The 17,738-nt window shown below is 41.7% G+C and overlaps 1 long non-coding RNA gene across 1 annotated transcript in view; it reads left to right on the top strand.

The window, feature by feature from the left end:
• LOC143008590 (uncharacterized) overlaps positions 1 to 8,717 on the top strand; it is a 28,378-nt gene extending 19,661 nt beyond the window's left edge. The window contains exons 3-4 of the long non-coding RNA XR_012964610.1: positions 3,630 to 3,693; positions 8,202 to 8,717. This is a non-coding gene — a long non-coding RNA (uncharacterized LOC143008590). The remainder of the gene's footprint in view (positions 1 to 3,629; positions 3,694 to 8,201) is intronic.
• Positions 8,718 to 17,738: the final 9,021 nt, after the last annotated feature.

The following is a 17,738-nucleotide window of genomic DNA, read 5'->3' as shown; positions in this document are numbered from 1 at the left end:
CTCGGTAAATCATGACGTGGGAGCAAGTACGGACCTGTGTTCACTTTCAATTGGTAATTGTTGTGTCAGTGTGTGCAAGTTTATGAAGAAGCACAGTTGTTTCAATTAGGTTGTGTGTAGCTGTGTGTAGCTGTGTGTAGCTGAGACGATGCCGGTCGTTTGTGTTCTCTCTCTACGTCCACACACAGTTTTAATTGTTCCACAGAAGTAGAAACGTGGAAATCAAAAGCAGAGTGATATGGCTTTTGTATGACAGTGACAGTAATTAACCGTCTCATTGCAGTGTGCGTGTATGTGTGCCAGTGTATGGGTGTGTGTGTGTGTGCATCAAAGTGAACGTGCCCCGTGGCTGTTTCTGTTGTCGGCTCCCTGACACGGCTACTTGGACAAACACACACAGAACATCAAACGCAGAGAGCGCCCCAGCGTCCATTTTCCCCCTCTTAAGTATCGTCTGCAAAAGCGTCTCACACGGACTCAGCCGCTTGTTTTGACAGCTGTGGGCGCCGAGCAGCGAGTGAGCTGATCACATTTTGTGGTTGAATCTCTCCACTCCTACGCCTGTGCAGCGGCTTTATCTCCACATCAATCCGTCCCGGTCAGCAACTGAACTCCATCTTCTGTGAAATGGCACAAGTTAACAGATTTATGCCCTTAAGCTGCTGTACATTTTCCATGTTCCCAAATTTTCCCTACCTACACAATTAAACACATAATAATCCCGACATGAGATGAAACTAATTTAGACCTGCTGCTAATATTCAACAAACGTACTTTAAAATATCCTTAAGAAACTAAGGGCAAAGATTGTTAACTCGATGTAATTTTATGAGTAAAGTTAGATTGATTCTCTTTCCAATTAGGAATCTGTAATAAAAAAATCAAATCCCGGTGTAAATATGTTTTTCTAAGTGATACAAATAGCAAGAATAAGTTGCTTTCCACTGCAGCACAATAACAAACAGCATGTAACACCACAGTAACTATTTGTGTTTATTTTTTGCCTTGTGTTTCTTTTTAAATGACATAAAATGACATGGAAGTGAAAACCAGCTCAGTGTTTTTCAGGCCTTTGATGGCGAGTCGGCGTGTTAGGTGCCTCGTGTGGTTTGCCTGCTGCTGTAGGTGGTTTGCTCCTTATTTGATCACAGCCCATCCATTTTATGTGTGTGTGTATCGTTTGTTTTCGGGGCTGTTTTGATGTCCGCAGATGTTGCTAGCTGCTTTTAAAACCAGCTTTAACAACAACAAACAGCGTCTAAAAATATGCAGTTTTTCACTTCTTCATAAACAGCCGACCTCGGAGGTTCGTCCCTTGAATCTGCTTGATCACTTTATCTGGATTCAGCACAGATACTCATGAAAAAGAAGAAACAGCCCTCAGGTTTCCTCTGAAATGTGGAGTTTTCCTTTCTGATGATTGTTTTGATTTGAAGATGAGCCTTTTTTCTTTTTTGGGTGCTCAATATGTGGCTCAGTAGGTAGCTGGGTGCGATGACAGGTCTCAGCAGGGGGTCCCTCCCTCTCACCTCTAATCTCTAGCCGATAAATAGAGGCGGTTAAGTACTGAGGCAGGCTCCCACTTTAGCAAAATGGACGACAAGACAAAGCACCAGCTCATCCATCACACGACCTCGTTCTCTCTCACCGGTAATGTATTGACCGATTTATCAAGAGGAGAAAACTTTGGGTGTGAACTCTGATCTGATGTCATTTGTATTCACACTTCACAGGCTACCAAAGTGTGTGGATGTTGAGTGGCAGGTAGCAGCGACGGCTCATTGGTGTTAGCTGCGGTTGCCAGGTTCGCCGCAGAATAAAGCTTTAATCAGAAACATGTGATTCTTAAGTCTAAAACATTTCGAATTGTACCAAAAAGTATTGAAATTTGCAACAATTTTTTTCAACATTTTACAGGGGTTTGTTTGTTTTTTTGGAGGTGGAGGGTTTGAAGAAAAGAGGAATTGAGGATATTTTTTAATTTAATAAAACGTATGATATTTTTCTTAATTCAGCTTTTCGAGTGAGTAAAACTGTGTGGTAAATACTTTGATACTTAAATGTAAGTTAACATGTTTCAGGTCCTGTGCGAGGGATCCAGAGTCTTCCTCGTCTTCCTCCCGTCTTGATAAATGACAAAGCTCCATTTATTACTCCTTCAGCTGCCAAAGAGGCGACTGTTGTAATAGATCTGAATATAAAATGGTGGCGCTTTGAAAGCATCCTGTCCTTTTCTTTGCAATAAATGAACTCCGGCACAAGCACACACACACACACTTTCTCTCTCAGACGAGGAAGATGAAGCACCTAGTCATTCGTCAAACAGGTTCTGTCGCGCCCATAAATTATTTATCAGGTATAAATCTCTGCTCCTGAGGTCATTGATCAGGACTGAACCTTCATCCCCGTTTCATCTCATTCCCTTGACTGTTCCAGTTAAACAGCTGCTTGCTCTCTTACAGGATGTTGCTTATTGTTATAGGAGGAATAATGTTTGTGTTTTCTCCGTTTGGATTATTGTGAAATGTGTGAAAAGCCAGCAGTGCCGTTTCCTAATTATGCAAACACCTGACTCATCAGAAAGTAGAAAGAGGCGGTTAGAAGACGTCTGGATGTTCTGAAGCCGAGCGGTGATCAACCTAAGAGGGGCCACACACTCATTTATCTCCCCGGCTCTTAACAGGATGATTAACAGTGTCACAAAAGCTGAGAAATTCCCAACCGGGGAGAACGACCGGCTTACGGAATGGAAGACTGTCATTTGTCTTTGTGGGACTTTTTAGAGGCTCTTTAATCTCCACGTCCACCTCAGGAACCTAGAGACGCTTAGGGACATCTGTCTTCTGGAGGAGAGCCTGTCGGGTGTGTGTTTAGGTGACCGGAGAGATTTGTCCTCATGGGTAATGAGTGTGAGTGTGTGTGTGTGTGTGTGTGTGTGTGTGTGTGTGTGTGTGTGTATTTAAGCATGACCAGCTCTGTTTCAATGCACTGTAGTGTAGTGTTAATATTTTGCCGTTTTGGGATTTTAATTGTGTCTGCAAGGGACGATAGGACAGATCTGTGCGTGTGTTTGTGTGTGTGTTTGTGTGTTTGTGTGTGTGTGTGTGTGTGTGTGTGTGTGTGTGTGTATGTGTATGTATAATACCTCAAATTTCATCCTCAGTTCATTCATTTCCCACAATGAATGTAAAATAAGTTTAGGTAAATACATTTTCCTCTTTTAAACATAAACAGCGCACACACACTGAGGCTCATTCTGTGACTGTGACGTTACATGGAGCACACATGCAGTCTTCTGTTTTGGCATCATCAGCTGTTAAACATCTACAGTTTAAATGCTTTACACAGCGTTAGTCTGTCACCTTCACAGGAAGTGGCAATAAGGGTCAACGTCAGATAAAACCTGTCAAAGCTCCTTTTTCTAATGTGAATACGGTTCCATCTCACATCAAATTATACGTATCAGTGTGTGTGTTTGTTGTGTGGACTTCTCTGTGTATTTCATTGGAATCACAGGCTGTGGTTTCGTCTGTTTTCTGTTTGTTCCCTGTAAGCTGTCACCAGATGCTGTGTCTGCCATGTTTGTTTCTGCCATCCTAACACTGTCTTCCCCCTCTGTTTGTTTCTAGCTGTGAGGACACTGTCAGTTTGGGAGGTGACATCATCCTTCACTACAGAGACATGCAGCTGCCGGTGAGTTTCCTCCTGTAGGGGGTGCTGCTGTGTGTATCTGTGTGTGTCTCCAGCTCCTGTCAGTCAGCTCGGGAAAAACGTTTCCATGTTGAAAGGAAGAACAAATTCAGGAGGTTAATAGGTTGCAGTAAGTTTGATTGATCTGTTCAAGACTGAAGGATCCATTGAACATAACAAACAAAAGCAGATTAATGTTTCAAGTCACACTGATGCTGCCTTCACATCCAATATTCAATATAAAAATGTAAATAACAGACAAAATCAACATTAACAGCTAATTTGGCTTCTTTCAGTTGCAAAATAATGAGAGTGCAGAAGGATCTTTGTGTTTTTATGAGCAGTTTCTTGTGGCTAAATGTTCTGTTTGATAGAATGTAGCAGAGTGAGTGTGTGAGTGAACTTGTTCTTCCTCTCTGCATGTTGTACCGTCACATCATTCCAAGTCAGTGAAAGTTGTTTCTTTCATGATGCTCTTTGTTGTTTAGTGTCCGTGGAAAGAAAGTGAAAATCTTTAACCTTCAACAAACAATACAGAGAAAATAATGTATAATAAACACATTTTAATATGACGCCTTCACACCTGCCACATTATCATTTAAAGAACCCAAACCAGCTACTTTTTAAGTTCTATACAATCCAAATAACAATCGTCTGCTGGAAAATGGCCACACTGTGATTAAATGTCACAGTTAGTAAGTTGAACCTTTGACTTCTGGCTAAATGTAACAGTGAGGAACATGTCAGAGCTTTTTAAAGATATGAACACCTCGTGGCTGATGTGCTGAGTGACTTTCAGGACCCTCGGGCTGTTGTCATTGACTGAAACCACAGCCTTAAATTTCAAAATGTGGTTATGGGTGAGAGTGTGTGTCTCCAAACACCTTTTTCCCCTCCAGCGGTCCTGATTTACCGTTTGTCCTCACGTGAACCAACGCCAACTTTTCTAACTAGGGGCCGTTTCATTTGCTTTCCTCAAATTAACAAATTGTATCGTGTTGGATTAGATACAGTTATGATGTTATTATGTCACACAAAAGGGAAAAGATTAGAGGGATGATTGTCGTAAAACTGGAGCTGTTTTCATCTTCAAACAACTTTCAGTCTCTTGTAATTTCACCTCTTGTGTTTCTTTCCTGCTGAAACAAACAATCCATTTCACTTTTTGTGCATGGAGCCTTTTGTTTTTATTGTGAGGATATTGCGCTTCTTCCCGAAATCCTTGTCAGACGAGGTTGGCAAGAACGCAAGGAAAGTTCAAGAAGAGTGAGAATAAGATGAACGAAAACAAGGAAGGACGCGGTGCACGAGGGCACGTGTGTGAGAGAGAGCATGTGAACTAGGAAGAAGAAGAAGGACAAAGGGGGAACAGGAAAGAGTGTTGTTTGTGTGTGTGTGTGTGTGTGAGGGGGAGAGAGAGAGAGAGAGAGAGAGAGGAGGGGAGGGGAGTTATATTTGTCTGCCTATAAAGCTCAGTGTGCTTCTTGGTTTGGCTCTGTGGCCTGTTGAATGAGTGTTGTTTGGTGACTGAACACACTGACACACACATCAAACCGAGACATTTGCTGTTGAAAATCCCCATCAACAGTAAACAAATTCAACTGTGGGCTTAAAATTAAAGCAATCTGTATAAATGACAGCGAGAGTAAATCCCTCTATTTTAATACTTCAACAGCTGTGATGAATCGATCAATAATACGGGGCCAAAGTTGTTGAATATCAGCCAACCTCTGTCATTTCTGATATGATTTGATATTGTGTCAATGTGGAAGAGAGGAGATTTGGCAAGAATCTGCATCATGTTGTTGCAGTTGGTTCTTTTGTTCTATTTATAGTATATTTGGCTCAGAATTGCAGACTGTTGTAGAAGTTGTAGCGTCTTAGAAAATGCCACATGTTGACTGTGAAGTCTTTTACTGTTATTTTAACTGGCTGAAGTCTGTAGTGAGGTGATATCAGGCTGTTTAAAGCATCTGGGCAGCAGTGACCCTGAGGAGGACAAAGGTCACTGAGGTCACTGGAATCTGTAGGTGAAGGACTGAGCCAGAGAAACCTCCATGATGGACATTTGTCAGTGGATGTGCATTTTTGCATATTGTAATGTTTGACAGCATTTTATCATGTAATATACAATATGTTGGTTTCATGTCAACTTTGATCTATTATCTGTGCAGAGGTAGATTTGTCAGGCAGCCATAACAATTAGCTCCAACCTAAATGTGTTATTTGAAAGATATAAAAACATCCCGAGTGAAGCAGAGGGATGAAGCAGATACACAGTCTGAATGATGTGAGGGGGACCAGTTAATCCTGACAGAAGATCTAATCTGTCACACTGAAAGGTCACAACCATATGAGAAATTCAGATTAGGTCACAAACTAACACAAAAACACATATGGGGGGTCATTCAAGGGCACTTCTCCCTGTCACCATCAGCTGGGGTCAGCATCCTACATGACGATGACAACATATTGATTATATAATGTTAGAGGACTTTTAATAGTACAAACTGTGGAAACTACTACACTCTGCTTCTATCAGTCCATTAAACCGTTACACCTACTGTAACACTGATGTAGTAATGATGGTGCCTTCAGGTGTAGTTTGGATTTGACAATAACAATAAACAGTAGAAGCCTTCAGAAATCTGTATCCAAAGGGGAAATACTCTTTGCTTAAGGTCAAAGGTCATGGTTTGGATGTGATATCAGCCATAATCATAACATTTACTCATTAAGTAAACAGTCCAACCTGTTATACAACTGGGCCAAGTGACTCACACACACGCACACGCACACACACACACACACACACACACACACACACACACACACACACACACACACACACACACAGCTGTACGGGTTGGTACAGTTATCAGTGGACTCCAGTGGACTTTATCTCTACTTTATCTGCACACAGAGAGGCACCATGTCAAGGACACCTGAGACATAGAGAGGGACGTTTCTCAATCGCATTTCTATCTTAATCGCAGTCAAGGACAAGGGTTTTTGAGTATGAACCACTGGAGAAGCAATAGCTGCATGAAATTCCACTGAGGGAAATCACACAGCAGATTGAGGTTAGGACCTTAACATGTCTGACATCATGGAATAAGACTATTTGTGCTCTATTGTTGATAATTGATATACTGCAAGTCCACATTGTGTCTCTATCTGTGCGAGAGCGAGCTGACCAGTTGTGAAACAAGTGAGCCACACAATGTCTCATCTTGTCTGGCAGATTATGACTGAGGTTACATAAACACGGCGAGCAAACAGGCGGCTGGATCGTTGACAGGCAGGTGGATATTAAACATGCTAGAGCGTCGAGAGCGCATTACGAAACAGGACCCGTGGTTAGAAAAATTATGTGTAAATGGAAGGTCTGGGGTTTGATTCCCCATAATCTCATCTGTCTGCCCTCTCTGGAGACAAACGTCCATGCAGGTGGTGTGTCAGAGATTTAATAGTTTGGTTATTTTGAAAAACAATGTGTTATTGTTTCGTTGTTTCGTTGTTTCTCTTTTTTCACTTTTTAAATAAAGAGACTTCTTACTACACTAGGAACTGTCCTGTGTGTTTGCATGTGCATCTGTGCGTGTGTGTGCGCGTGCGTTCGTGAGCTACAGTCGCTGCAGTGCCTCAGGCGTCTCTGCAACACTGACTTAGAATATGTCCAGACATGCCCCAGAGAAACCTCGTCTCAAAGTGAACCGCTGTCATAAACACACACATATGCAAAAGCACAACCATCACTACACACTACACACACACACACACATGCACAGTCGTCCATTGTGGTTCAGGCAGCTGCTCACAGCTTTTCAGGACAGATAAGTCAGTTCTTGGTACATTGACACCGACGTGCTCTCACTGTTTTTTTGCTGCAAGTTCTCATCAAAGTCTCTCCATTGTCTGAACTGTCGCCCTCGGCTGCTTTTGACAGGAGTGGAATATAATTTGAACAAATTCACACATTTAGTCTGCTTGTGTTTGTAAAATCCATCCTGTTAATGAAATGTCTTCTCTGACTTTAAGTCTGTATAACAGCATCAGCTCAACAGATGAAAGTAAAGAGTAATCTACACCTGCTCCACTTTACCTTATTTCTCTTTTCTTCTACTTGCACTTCCTTCTTACACAATCACCGTAGGGTTACACATGCTCTCTATGGCTCTGACCTTTGACCTCATTTAGTCTTAGTTGTTTGCCATACTTGTGATTTAGGAACCTAAGCCTGTAATAATGTTTTCAGATGGTTCAATATGTCAATGTATGCTTAAATAATATAAATACAAGATTCATGCGTTAAGAGTTATTTGCTCAGACACACAAGCACAGAGGCTTATCTCTGAACTTGGAACCAAGCGTGTGTTTGTGTGTATGTGTGTGTATGTGTGTGTGTGTGTGTGTGTGTGTGTGTGTGTGTGTGTGCATCTGAAGGAGCACACTGATGAGTTTTATGCCAGCAATAATGATGGTGGTTCCCTTGTTTATTGTCATTACAGTAAAAGTCATCATGAGTCAGGTGAGGGAGGGAGCGATGGATGGATATCAGACAGAAAGTCATCTTGTTGGAGTGTGAACCGACTGACCCGACAAACTGAACCGGTCTAAAAGACACAAATGGAAAGTCTATTACAAACAACTTTCTTTGCTTCTACAGCTTTACATAAGCTAAATGTTTAATAATTCAGTGTACAAACTAGGTTACATAGAGTCTATATGAGGCTGAAAAGAGGTGCTGCTACATTACAGTTCAATAGATTATAGTTTTGCAATTCTCTGTATGTCACATTATGTGTAGAAGCCAGAGTCTCTATCTGCCCTGTTCAGTACTAACATTCATAACCTGCCTACTTATGAATGCAGATTCATGTTATACATATTTAGGAGGAAAATAGATTGTGTGGCCTTGAAGAAGTAAAGTAGAAAAATAAATTCAATGAATATTACATTGTGTCAAGTTTAAAGTTGCAAAAAAAGATTCAGATGGGTTATTAATGCTATCTGTGTAATATATATATATATATATATATATATATATTATTTTTTTTGTTTGTATATAGTATACTGTAAATTATTTGTCATCAATTTGTCATCAAACCTACACAATTGCCATGTTTTGTTGTTTTGCATGATAAGACAATAATAAATTCTGCTATTCTATCTGTATTTCTGTGTAAAGTGTTTTTGCTGCTCCAGTCACCACACATGACCCCGCTATGGATCACACATACAGAAACACAGACAAACCCCACAAGTGAACATAACGGTAGTAAATCAGAGTCCGTGCAATTAACATCCACAAATAAGTCCTGACAGGTTTAGTGGGGAAACATGACAATGCAGTTTCACGCTGCATATTCAAACAGACGCAGCATACTCCCTCTCAGAATCACAACTTAAAGCTAAACAAAACAATAGAGAACTAATTGTGAAGAAGTCCTCCATCACGTTGCGGTCAAAGCAAATCTAACCTCATTAACAAAGAGATTAATTTTCTGTTCTGTGACGCTGGATGTGCGTGCTACGAAGCCCAAGCATAAAATGTAATGATGGACAGAAAGAGGAAGAGTGAGGCGTGCGACTAAGTTCTGGCCCTTCACATGGCCTCTGTGCATGAAAGGGAAACAAGGTCTTTGTCTGTTGACCACAGTGGCTGCTAATCCCATAACTGACGCTCCATTTTCACAGTTTAATCCACCATCTTTCCCTTTAGTCAGGCGATTCCTCTAAACAGGGGCTGGGTTCCTTTTTAAACAAATCTGTTAGAGATAAATCAAGGATTCAACGGCTCATTCTTATAGAAATTAGAATTTATTTACTATATTTCAAGATTTACTAGAGTTTTCATTTTCCAATCATTGCTCCTAGATATCATAAATGTTCCAAACAAAGCGCTACAGAGAACCAATTGGTTGAGCTAATTCAATGGAAAGTGAGTGAAATCCTGCCCTGACATGAATGTAACCACACGCACGCACGCACGCACGCACACACGCACACAGGCACACAGGCACACACTCACACTATGAGGCAGCTGAGAAGATAAGATTTGCATCAGTGGTGTGGGGCATAAAGTCTGATGAAATGTTAAATGTCAAATCTATTTCAGTTACAGTTGTTGTTTTTTTTTTTTTACACAGTTATGTCTTAATATGATTGATGTGACCTCCCCAGTGAAAATGAAGCTCTGTAAGCTAAAGGTCAATTTAAAGACAGGTTTGATCAAGAAGACGTCATCATCTTTATAGTGAGTGAATAAAAATGTGGATGTAAATAACGACACAATATTTACATTATTTAATTCCATGTGCAAATGAACTTGTGAAGGACAAGATGCAAATTAGTGACATTTGAATAGAATAGATAATGCAGTCTAAAAGTCATAATAATTGTATACACCTAGTGGGAGTCATATCACAGTGCAGAATAAACACAAAAACAATCCCAAATATTTGTGAAAGTTAAAATTGCAGAAGTTTGGATTGATAAAGTGGGAAAATGTTTATCAACTTGTGTCGAGCTTCATGTTCAGGGTTGAAATGCTCTTTGTTTAAAATGCAGAAGCTTGTTTCTGAGGAGAGGAGGAGGCAGTCCCGCACACACGCACACACACACACGCACACACGTACATACACACTCACACACACGCACGCATGCACATGCACATACACACGCAGAAAGAGTGGCAGAGGCTGTTGAGTCAACGGAAGACGCCTTTCCTGTTCAGACAAACTGGACAACGAGCGGACATGTTGAAATGTGAAACTGCAGAGTCATACTCGCGCTGACAGCTAGCATGATATCACTGGGAAGTGTTGCAATGCTTCTGTATCCCTGAACACGTGATAGTACTATTGTATTGGTGTGCATGAACGTGTGTACTCATTAGTTCGTATTCCAAACAACCATTCAATATCATATCATAATGTCAAATGTACTCCGATAGTACAATGGGTAGAAATGTATAAACAAATGAGTACGTACAAAATTTCTTAAATGGAAATAGTAACTTCTTGTGTCATCAGTAATACTCTCCAGAGTCGTGTCGTACTGAAATACATCCGGTGATAAACTCACTCCAACTGTCAAACTTTATTATCTAAATAGGGAAAATCTAAATGATGAATAATGAATAATGAAATGCTAAACTGAGTTTACCTTCAACAACTTCAGCATGTATAGGTTCATGACCCGACAACTGTCACCCAATAATTCCTGAATCTGCTTCTGCATCCTCAAATCTCTCTCTCTCTCTCTCTCTCTCTCTCTCTCTCTCTCTCTCTCTCTCTCTCTCTCTCTCTCTCTCTCTCTCTCTCTCTCTCTCTCTCTCTCTCTCTCTCTCTCTCTCTCTCTCTCTCTCTCCTGCTGTCGTTTATATATCATCACTAGAATAGTTCGACCAATGACAGGAGACGACACTGACAGGTACACCTACTCATCTCCCAATCAGCCACCGCCTTGTGACAGGTACGATGAGTCACCGGGGCTGAATAGAGACAGGAAGTTGATTGGTGACATGGAAGAGGGCTGAGTCCCCAGGCAACAGCTTCTCATTGGTGGAAATGCTGGCCAATGAGGAGCAAGATGCACTTTGAGGGGAAAAAAATAAATGATTGACTTACTTACTTAAGAAAGTGAGAACTTAACTATATTTTAGTCTTTGAAGATTTGTTTCTGAATATGGGCTAATGTCATGGGGTCTATGGAGGCGTTTGGCACATTAGACTCCTCTGCTCTCACAAAGCGTAATGACTGAGCCGACACCCCGAGATTCTTCAGGTACATCAGTGATTCACAGCACTGTCACTGCAGGAATCTCTCTATGTCTCTTTCGCGCTTCCTGCTAAAGTTTGACCACGTTCTGAGCCCCCAACCTGACAATCACAACCCCGCGTCTCTAATCTCCAGGCTGTCACCAACCAAAAAACCATAAATGAGTGTGGAGGCCTAAGCTGAGGCTGGGGGAGCTCTCAGACTCCCTCAGGACCCCGCCTGCACCTGGTGAACAAGAGCTCATTTATTATGTTTTCAGCTGAGTTCGGGTTTCCATTAAACCATTTGTGGTTTGGATCTCGTGGGGATAGTGTGCTGGCTGGTATTCAGCCTGGCCGAACCCTCATCTGAAGGTCTTGATATGGCTCTAATTCGAACCGTTTGAAGCTGTAATCGGCCCTAATTAGATGCAGGTTTGGGAAGAAACCCACCAAACCTGCGATGAGTGCACATGTCCACCAAGTTTTGTTTCATTAGATAGAAGATGTTTATAAGATTGGCCGACACCAACTACCAATTACAGGTTTTGAGGTGGTCAGGTTACTTTATCTGCCAGGTACTTTCAGGTAAAGGATTAGGAATTCACCTGGATGTAGAAACACGAATCAGTCACACACATAGGTTCATACTGGGTGTCAAGAGATCTTACACAGTATACATATTAGACAATGAGCTCCCTTCAATTCATAGGATATCACTTGATATCCAACAATATCCAACAATCTTTTTGTAGTGCAGGTGCGAAAAAGGTTTAGTCAAAGCTCAACAAGGGAAAAGACGGCAACATTTTTATGATTAAGTACTTTGTCTCATATTTTTACACTTTGTCCTTATACACTACTCTGATCCAAATCTCCCAAGAAGAAGAATGGCTCACTGTTTCCTCTCTGACATTGCATTAGTCGATCAGGAACCATTTTTGTTACTTTGTGTGGTGCTTTCTGATTGGTGCTTCAAGAAACAAAGGTGGGGCCGACTGCATGGGGTGATTTCTGGTGAGAGGTGGCTGATGCAAACGGAAAGTACCAAAGAATTTCAGATAGGCCAAGACAGGGTCAAGTCTGGTTATATGTGTGTGTGTGCGTGCGTGTGTGTGTCTGTCTCTGTACGTGCCTGCTGGCTTGTTATACTGCAGCTTCAGTAAAAATAAAGGAATTATGTACCCTGACCCGTGTATGACGTGCAGGAACATATACGTGCACACACACACACACACACATTATGACACACTATGTATCCACACACTTTTCCTTTTGTGAGCAGAAGAAGATAAGAAACCAGAAATACATTTCCAGAATAAAATGTGCTGATAATTGCTGATAATCTTCTACCAAATGCTGCTTCAAGTGAGTAAAGCCCGAAAAATGTTTGAATGGTTTTAAGGTTTAAGAGGTTGGTGTCTTTTAAGGTTTAAAAGGTTGTTGGTTTAAGAGGTTGATGGTTTTAAGGTTTAGAGGTTGGTGGTTTAAAAGGTTTTAAGGTTTAGAAGGTTGTAAGGTTTAAAAGGTTTTAAGGTTTTAAGGTTTTAAGGTTTTAAGGTAGGAAGGTAGGTAGGTGAACAAAAAGAAAGATAGAATAGACAACCAGAGAAAAAGATGAAGAAAAAGAATGATAGAATCGAATAATGTGAAACTGAGGCATTTGTAGTTTTTATGAGCCTCCTCCTGATGGACTCTTCCTCCTGACCGACTCATCCTCCTGATGGATTCATCCTCCTGATGGACTCATCCTCCTGATGGACTCTTCCTCCTGACCGACTCATCCTCCTGATGGATTCATCCTCCTGATGGACTCATCCTCCTGATGGACTCTTCCTCCTGACCGACTCATCCTCCTGGTGGACTCATCCTTCAGACCTGACTGGACTTTGGATCCACATGAAAACAACTCCAGATTACACAATCACATTTGCATTGAGAGCAATAATGAGCAAAGTAAGATCTGTCCAGAGGAAGTGCTCCTGTGTCCCATCTATCAATGAGAGGAGTGGTCTGTTGCTGTATGTATGTCATATGTACATTAGTATATATTTCACAGTCTGACCAAATATGGTGTAAACTCCAAAGCCAACGTGGTAATGTGGGCCGGCCTGTGGTGCGGCTGAGCATGAGTCACAGACTGAAGCCTGCAAACTCAAAACAGAGTGCGAGCGCGATAACAACAACTTCCCCATTTGGATTCTCTTCATGTCCATTAATTGGAAACCAAGATGTCCCAGCGTACAAAACGCCACACCTCAAGCAACACATTGTGTGATGAGGATGTAAAACATGATGAGTTGAGACAGTTTGTATACTGTATATGTATTTTCTGTTTCATATCCCTGACTCACTGACCTTTACCCACCACTCACCCAGCACTTGCTGAAAGAGCCTTGGGGAAGGATGTGAAGTTATTTTCCATCGAGTGTCAGTGTGAAGAAGGCCGTTTAGTTGCCCAAGCTAAAATCACAGCTTTGATTCTGTTGTTTTTGAAGATGTGAAGCCATCAATTCTACAACATGTGGTGGAGTTTCTGCAACATCACCTAATTAGTAACCTAAGTGAGGTTAGGAAGTTCTTGCCTGGCTTCTTAGGCATGTTTGTTTGGGCTCTTATCTTACAGTGAGTCAAGGGGCTGGTGAAATATTCCAGCACAGCCTGATGAGGCAGACGGTAGCAGAGGGAAACCTTAGATTAGGTGTTTCTGTTTAACACACAACATTTGGCTGAATTTCAAGTTACTGCATCATAAAGTCTCCATCCCTGTGATAAATGAATCAAACAGAAACATTGATTTGATTGACTTTCTTCATTGAAATGAATTGGAAAGAATCCAATCTGCAGTGGTGCATTCAAAGCTAAATCTTTGGAATGGAAGTCCATTTGTCTAATTAGGGTTGTAAAACAGCTTCACCTATGGTGTCAAACCAAAGGGAGGAGGTCGGTAAATATTACAGAGTTCTCATCAGCGCGCCATGAAGTGTTCTCACCCTGAAACGGAGCAGTAGTCACATCAGCCATGTTGGCAAATGTCTTGTGCACATCATCACAAGCAACATCCGCAAAACTGCTCAGTCACCAGTTTGCCTAACTACAAAAAAAACCCGATGACACTGCAATCTTTATTATAAATTGAGAAGGAGAAGCCTTTAGTGCAAAATGCTTGAAGTGAATCTACTATTTATGCATTTAAATTAATGTGTTTTGCTGTGGCCGAATTAATTGAATGCAGCTGGACAGTAAAAACAACACTCATGCTTCACACAGGGACATCCAGTGCAATAATATTTCTGTTTAAAATTTCTGCTAGCATTCACACGCAGTCATTCATCAGTCCAGAACTTTTCAGTCATTGTTTTGCCAGCCCTGCCAAGGAATAACAAGTTCTTTTGTTGGAGGAATACTGTGACTCCTGAATCTGGCTGTGAGTCACTGAATGACGTGTTTGCTCTGCTAAATACCAGCGATTATATGTTGTGCGAGGCAAACCTGTCATTAACCCAGAGGGCACAGCAGCAGAAGCTCAACGCCAAACTGCAAAAAGGCAAACATGAAACTGCTCATTTAGATTTGGAATCCTTTTTGAAATTTACAAATCTACTCTTTGATTATAAGTGTTGAGTGTCAACTAATGTGAGTGTAACTGACAAACAGTAACCATTTAAAAGTTACAATGTTGTATTTGGGACAAGCGTCATCTCATCGCGCATTCAGCTTCCACTGTGCTTTTGTCTAGCCCCATTGTCCTTTTGCCCTCACACTGTTCTGCAGGGCATTTGTCACACTTTCATGTCACAAGTCGAAAGGAAAGAAGATGTCCCCTGTGAAACCAGTCCACACCGCAGTGGAGCAGATAAGATCAGGCGCCATAATTCACCTTAGGCACACACACACACACACACACACACACACACACACACACACACACACACACACACACTTGTAGTTATTTGCAGGCAGACAAATATATAATACTGCAAAGAAATGTGTCAAATTGGAAGGTGCAGATTGTTGATATGCTGTATTTGGTTGAAGACAGAGTTTGCAGTGTAGATGTCCCAGCTTTTGTCCATTCTTAAACAACACAAACTGAATTGTGCTAAGTGCTGCAAGCCGCTGTGTGGTGTGTTTCAGCCCACAGTTCCAGTGAAATTATGTGAAAGCAGGAACTGCTTGAAAGATTGTAGGCATGAAGCAGGCTGGACTGCTTTACTGGTTCAGGGGATTTCTTTGCAGATTCCCTGGGTTCTGTCACCAATCAAGAAATCCTGGAACCAAAGCCTGACTAGATGAGTGTAAACGCACAGCAAGGTCTCCTCTTCAGTCTGGAGTCGTTCAGTGAAATCGTCTGTGTCAATCTCAGTTATTTTATATCTTTGTTTCCTTTGTTGCAGTGTGGGTTGGTGAAGTGGGTTTTATTTGCCTTGGTCCAGCTGTGGCCTGTGCATGTTTACTCTGGACTTGTTAAGTTGACACTGGAGCACAAGCTGGCTTTGCCTGGAAGAGTTTGTCTGGTAGTGCCAGCCTGAAGTGCTGCACTGTACGGAGGAGAGGGCTGATGTAAGACTGAGCCAACAGCTGCAATTATCTCCCTCCTCTCTCTCTCTCTCTCTCTCTCTCTCTCTCTCTCTCTCTCTCTCTCTCTCTCTCTCCCTCAGAGAACAGAGGGACGGCCTGTTCTGTGTGGTGCTCATCAAAAGGCCCATCGAGTATCAGGAATTACTTTAAAATTTAATGAGGGCTTATGCATAAAATATTACAAGAAGGGGACAAAGGTCGCATGATGTAAGCGACATGGAAGCTCGCCAGCCTGGAATATATGCATATGTTAAATATTAATGTGAAAGCAGTGTAGATAAAAGTCTGATCACCATCAGTCGCTTCACAAACAACTCTAGACATCCTGCCGCTGCACATCTGGAGCAGTCGGCCACCTGCTGCTTTTTGCGTTTGCGTGTGAGTGTTTGTGTGACTGACAGGGTATTTCCGCTCGTATGGGGGGGCCTGATGTCGATGAGGCCCACGGGAGGGAAAGGACAACTTCCTTAAATTGGAACCTTGCTCTCCCTTTCTTGGCCCTGCAGCTTCCTATGTACAGTACGCAGAGAAACGCTCCATCTCTTCTCACCTAATGCCAGATGCTTCCACTACCATTATCATTATCATACCACATAAGCAGACAAAACACATGCAGCTTCTAATAAGGAGATTAGATTTGGTCTTTAAATTGGATGTTGGTTGATTCTATGAGACAGTAAAGTGACAGTAGTCTTGTGACCTTTGCCATGTCACCGCTCTGATCCTGAGCCTTCACCAGCTCGAACAGAAAAAGCAGAACTTCTCTAAAAATAAATTTCTTGCAACATTTTTCACATCTACTTACAATTATTACTACACTTGCTTCCCAGGCTTTTAACTTTTTCTGTATTGGGCCAATTACATTTCACATTTCTTTCCCCAGCAGGTCACAGAATCACACTAAATGTCTGGTGTTTGGTTCTGAGGGGCTCATTCCACTACAAATCAGCTTCATGACACTTCCATGACTCTTACTCCTGATCTCTGTAGACTAGATCTTTGCTTGTGTTGTATTCTACTCTCATACGTACATCGCAATAGTTACAAATGCTCCAAAGGGCAGTAATCACAGAAGTGGAAGTGTGCCTGTGGTGCCCTGCGGTAAATTTACTGTAATCCTGCAAGCAGCTGCCTCGTGGTGGGGAAGTTGCTCCAAAATCACATCTGTCTCTGCCTGGAAAGTTTTTCGCAAAGACTTTCACAATTATATTTTGCAGACGCACAACCGCCACCCTAATAACTGCATTCTATCATAATCACAGTTGCAGTTACATATGTGACAGTCATCGCAATCTGATTTGTTTTTATGCGGTCTGAAAGAAGCACAAAAATAATCTCCTATCACGTCGTCAAGCTCCATTCCTGTAAGATCATTTATCCTATTTCTGCTTTTAGTGTATTTCTTCAAACCTCATAAGGCCGGTGTGCACCTCCGGCATGTTGAAATCTATCTGACTCATCTGATGGTGTGGTTCTGGTATATCCACCTCTTGTGTAAAAGCACCTAATATCCTGTCGGGGACGTGTCCTGTCAGGATGTCTCAACAGTTTGTCACAAGTTTGACTGTTGTTTGTCCAAAGACAAAAGGAAGCGAGTCAGCGTGATAGCAGTTATCATTGTTATCAGCGATTCATCAAGGTTTACAATAAGTAAGAGTTATAAGTTTGCAATACGTTAACAATATCACGTTTGTAACGTTTATG

The sequence above is a fragment of the Genypterus blacodes genome, unplaced genomic scaffold, assembly GCF_046128005.1.
Source record: "Genypterus blacodes isolate CSIRO-AG114 ecotype Tasmania unplaced genomic scaffold, CSIRO-AGI_Gbla_v1 ptg000105l_1, whole genome shotgun sequence".
NCBI classification, from domain to species: Eukaryota; Metazoa; Chordata; class Actinopteri; order Ophidiiformes; family Ophidiidae; genus Genypterus; species Genypterus blacodes.
The sequence above is the reverse complement of the archived record's forward strand: the minus strand, read 5'-3'. Positions and strand labels throughout refer to the sequence as shown.